Here is a 5550-nt window from a genome sequence, read left to right on the forward strand (position 1 = left end):
CTTTTGAGATTGCCCAATTGATGTAATCCGATCTTTTGAGATTGCCCAAATAATGTAATCTGATCTTTTGAGATCACCCAAATGATGTAATCTGACCTTTTGAAAATGAAATGGAATTTTACTTGAATATTTTGTTTTATTATTGCGTTGGTTATTTTTCTGATCTCTGATAAATGTGGCCACCTAGACAAATCGCCATTTGCCAATCCATTGGTTTGGAACCCTATTCAATCTGATGACCTTCGTTAACCGATCTCATTTATCTGAATTTTTTACTATCTTTCTGGAATCTTCTTTTGATGTGTCATTGAGGCGGCTCGGTTCTGCTAACCGATGCGTCACTTGAGACTTTCTGAGCATTTAATGCTCAGGCGGGTATAAATAGAGGGGAGGTTAGCTATTTGCTCCTTTATATCATTTTCAGACCTTCCCCTAGCGACTTCGATACTCCTTCTTGTTTTCTAGATATTTTAGTGTCGATTCACACTCTGGTAAGGGTTTTGATCTTTTCTTGATTGGTTTCACTTTCGTTCTCTGAAAATGAGTGGTACCGATGGTTAGAGAGCTACTAGTCCTTCCTCCGTTCATATCTCATGGACATCAGACAAAGGTGAGGTGGTCAGACCGAGTGGGTGACCCGAACCGTCTACAACCTCTGTCCTAGCCCACGGTCGGGTGACTAAATCAGAACAAGCATCTTCTTCAGGGAAAGAAAACTTACCTATAGACAAGTTGTTGTTGATCCTCAAGGAGACCAATCTGTAGTCCATTAGTCAAGAATATAACCTTCAGGCTGACTCCTTCAAACTTATCAGATGTCATGGCGATCTCTGAGCTGATCATTTCTTTGAAGAAAACGATATGATCATGGTATACGAAGAGTAATTGAAGCTCGAGCTTCAGTTCCCCCTGAACGAATTCTTTAGAGCCGTTTTGAAGTTCCATCATGTCTGTGTAGCCCAAGTGCACCCGAACTCTTGGTGGACTCTGGTGGCTTTCAGAGGCTTATGCCAAGCTAAAAAGCTCGAGCCTACAGCAAAGGTTTTCGCCGAGTTGCATAGGCTTACTCGGCGAAAGGACGACGAGTATTGGTTTTTTCAAGCCAAGCTACACCGTGGGCTTTTCACCGATCTCCCTTCTTCATTGAAGAATTGGAAAAATTGGTTCTTCATATTGAGGAGTAAGGTCCCGAATGGTTTTGAGGGTATCTCGCATAGTTGGTAGTACCTAGTTCTTTCAGTTCCAAATAAGATCACCCTAATTATAGACGATGATGCCATGGTAAAGGAATTGAAGCATCAGGCAGCCACTCACAAGTATTCATGTTTGGATGCGGTTATGGCCAAACTGAAGTGGAGACTAATGCAAATGATCGCCCATGATGATTATGAGCTGCAGCTCTCTAACCTTGGTCTCGGGATCAGTACAACCTAAATCTTGAGTCTCCTGACTTTGGTGATCTCACTAACTTGTTTTCTGTGCAGGTATGGCGGGACGCGAGAGCTCAAAAGAGAGCCATAAGCAAAAAAGGGAGGTCGCCTGAAAAGTGTGAGAAATGAAAATTGCTGTTGCATCCCAAACGCTGAAGCGAGACTCAGTAGAAGTGTCGGGCTCTTCGTTCCAACCTCCAGAATAGCCAACCCCAGAGATAGAGATTGCTCCTTCCCCTCCTTAGCAAGATAAACCACCGCCTCCATCAGTTTCTTCAATTGCAGAAGGAGGGTCTTCCCAACCAACCGTAAGGACCCTCTCTCGTGGTGCTCAGGTCCTCATCCACTCCCTAGAAAAGAATCATTTAGTTCAGGGGAACCCTGGCTTGGCCATGGTCCTGGGTGCCACCATATTCTTTCAAAAAGACCGGAATAGACTGGTTCCGGATAGTACTAATGATCTCCTGGCTCAAACGATGAGCTTGAGTGTAGAGAGCCTTGTGAATCAACATATAATTAGAGAAAAGGCCCATCTCTTAAGATAGGAAATTCTAAAGGTGGTCCAGGATGTAGCTTCCACAAAAACCCAACTTTTGTCTTCTCAGGACTACATTGCTGAGATAGAAGGTCGGACGAAATCTTATGAGGATATGATAGCTGAACTTAAATGGGAACTCAAAGATGCGTAGACCTACTGATCTGCCGATGTCACTCACCTTACCGAGGAGATCAAAGTGAAAGAAAAAGAGGCTGTGGCGAGAGAAGCTAGCGCTTATGTGAATGCTTATGGTGATCTTCTGGCCTAGCTTGTGAGGCGCTATCCTGAGGAAGACTTCTCTTGGATGGTGGATCTTGTTCCTAGAGGTGAAGAGGAGAGCGAGGAGGAGCCTGAGAGAGAGAGAGAGAGAGAGGATGATAGAACTGATAATGTACTCAGAGAGTAGGTTAGGGGAGACCCTCCTGTCGAATGACTTATACATTTTTATTTTGAAATGAATCGAAGTCTTTTATGTTCAATTTTTTGATAAGATCGGAAAGCATCCAAACCAAATTGCTTGAGTACTTAATCAATTGAATGCAGTTGAACATTAAACCCGAGAGCGGTTATTAATTATAAGATATCAAGCTACTCTAAGAGATCGAAAAAACATTACACGTGAACATGAGATCTGACAGAGCTAGGACCAAATATTAAATGAAACTTTAGAACATTAGAATTGTAAAGATTTAAAAATGAATTAAACTTTTTAAGGTTAGAATCATTATCTAGAGACCAGATAAAACCTTAACTTCGTTTGAGGAATATCTGTGCAACTCAAGAGAGATACCCGATCACAACACTATTCTGATGGAATTTTGCGGTATTTGTACATAGAGAGATCAGAGAACAACAGCAGGTAGGATTGGATGGTCTGGAGATCCAATATTGATTCGAACTTATCGGATAAAGACCAAGGGATCGGAAAGCAATCTAACTTGAACGTGAGATTGATTTGTTCAAGAGACAAGCCATTGGTGAGTTTAGAAAAGCTACCTGTGATCATGTCATTGATGCACTTGAATTGTATAGATGTTTTTAAACACATTTGCATACTATTCCATAGCATTTAGGCAAGTATTTTCATGCATAATAGTTGATTTCATAAGTTTTTGTAATTTCTATTATAAAGCCCTTAATTCCATGTTTTCTGCATCATTTTAGGTGTTTGGGTGAAGCCCCAGAAGTATAGGAGTATAAAGGAAAGCTTGGAGGAGTCAAGAGACAGAGAATTGCTGCTGATGCAAAGTATATGGGTCATGTAAACCAAGCCCCAGACCCGTGTAACTCTCTGCCAAAAGAAAGCCAAGAGAATCGATGAGAAGCATAAGTACACGAGTTGTGTAAGTAGACCCATGTAAGTCACTGTTGGGAAACAAGTTGAAAAACCTTATGGGAACAACAGTACACGGCCCATGTAGTTAGCACAGACCCATGTAACTTTCTGTGCTAAAACAAAATTTCGCAAAACTCCTCTAGCAAGTTACACGGCCCTACATTACGGGACCCGTGTAGTGACACATGTGTCGTGTACTATGCTACAACCAGTTTTATAACTCGAATTTCCCCCTGTTTTTGGATAAAAATGAGACTCCTAAGGCCCTTTGGACTCAAAGTCACCTAACCCTAGAGCAACCAATATAAATAGAAAAGAAAACATCAAAAGAGAGGACTATCGCAGGGAGTGCTGCTGAAGGTTGCTGCTATCGGGCTCTACATCAGTACCAAAAGAAGTTTTCCAGCTGAAGCTCCAAAAGATCAAAGCTGCAAACTATCTTCGGTTCCTTCATTTCATCTCCCTAGATAGTTTTCTATTACTTTATTTCTTTTACATGATTTTCTTTTTACTGTTTTTACCTTTTATCATGATGTTTGTTGAACTCACCATGAGTGAGTAGTTTCCTTATTCTGGATTTGGGAGAGTAATGCTTGTAATTATTATTATGGATGAACATTAAGTTTTATTCACTAGATTTGAGATTCGTTTCTTGATTTAATTTCTTGTGATCCTAATGCATGCTATGTGATGGTACCCACTTAGACATGATTGTAGATGTTGATTGAAGGACTGAAAGGTGAAGATTAATATTAGAAAATCAGGATCTTGAAGCTAGGAATTCTAACCTAGTCATAGGCTGATACCTTTGTAGAACCCTAAAAATTGGTCAAAGGTCTGAAAGGGTTTTAATTAATTTGATCATTATGAAAGTAGGGTTTGAGTTAATTAAAACACACTCTAGATGCCTTGAGAGAGGATTTAGGATAACTTAGGGCTAATTTCCATCAAGGAAAACAACCCTCAATTCAGTAAATAAACGAGATAACATCCCTAATAAGATTCAAGTGTAAAATATTAAATCCAGAATTGTTCCAAAAATATATTACTTTATTTTAAATTTACTATTCTAGTGTTTAAGGTTAACAAACTTCATCCCCTAAATATTCGATAGCCTAGACAGTTAAAATTACTGTGTAGATTAGTACTTGCCAAACAAAGGTCATCGTGGAAACGATACTCTACTTATCACTTTATTACTTGTTAGTGATCCGTGCACTTGCGGGGTTGTAAAACAAGGTAAATAAGTTTTTGGCGTCGTTGCCGGGGATCCTTTGGCTATAGTGATACCAAGCCATAGGCAATTAAGCTGATTTAGGCAATTATATTTATTATATAATTTTATTTTACTGGTTATATTTTTCTTCTTTTATCTCAGGTACTCAATATGGTATATGACCAGAAAAAGGCCAGAAGAAGAAATATTGGACTGTGATATGGAGATAGACAGAACTCTGAAAGCCATCAAGAGGGAAAGGAAACATCAAGAGCACGATCAAGGAGATCCTAAAATTCCAACCATGGGCGATAATAATGACAGACCAAGACTCTTGAGAGATTACGGAGCTCCATCTATCCAAGGATTTCAGCCCAGTGTCACTAGACCCACAGTGGAAGCCAACAACTTTGAATTAAAATCAGCATGATTCCAAATGATTCAATAAATCTAGTTTGCAGGTTTGCCTACAGAAGACCCATACTATCACCTCCAATGCTTTCTTGCTCTATGTGATACATTCAAGATGAATGGAGTGTCTGATCAAGCAATAAGACTCAGAGCATTCCCATTCTCCCTTCGGGACAGAGTAAACAAGTGGTTACTTTCTCAACCAGCTGGAACGTTCACTACTTGGGAGAATCTCTCTCAAGCCTTTTTAGCAAGATATTTTCCACCTGCAAAAACTTCAAAACTGAGGCTTGAGCTCAACACCTTTAGACAAAAGGAAGGAGAATCACTCTATGACGAATGGGAAAGATACAAAGACCTGCAGAGGGAATGTCCACACCATGGTATAGAAGATTGGCTATTAGTGCAAAATTTCTATAATGGATTACCACCCTCTACAAGGAGCATAGTTAATTCAACTACAGAAGGTGATCTAATGGAGAAAACAGTGCCACAAGCACTTGAACTTCTAAAAAAGGTTGCATACCATAACTATGAGTGGTCAAATGAAAGAGAAATGCAAGGAAAACTGCAGGGGTACTAGAAGTAGACGCCCTAAGCATGATAAATGCTCAATTTG

At 39.9% G+C, this 5550-nt stretch overlaps 1 non-coding gene across 1 annotated transcript; it reads right to left on the bottom strand.

The window, feature by feature from the left end:
• Positions 1-5211: 5211 nt before the first annotated feature.
• Positions 5212-5318, bottom strand: LOC131170899 (small nucleolar RNA R71). The gene has a single exon (XR_009141663.1). It is a non-coding gene; the product is annotated as a small nucleolar RNA R71 (small nucleolar RNA).
• Positions 5319-5550: the final 232 nt, after the last annotated feature.

The sequence above is a fragment of the Hevea brasiliensis genome, chromosome 11 (genome assembly GCF_030052815.1).
Source record: "Hevea brasiliensis isolate MT/VB/25A 57/8 chromosome 11, ASM3005281v1, whole genome shotgun sequence".
In the NCBI taxonomy this organism is placed as follows: Eukaryota; Viridiplantae; Streptophyta; class Magnoliopsida; order Malpighiales; family Euphorbiaceae; genus Hevea; species Hevea brasiliensis.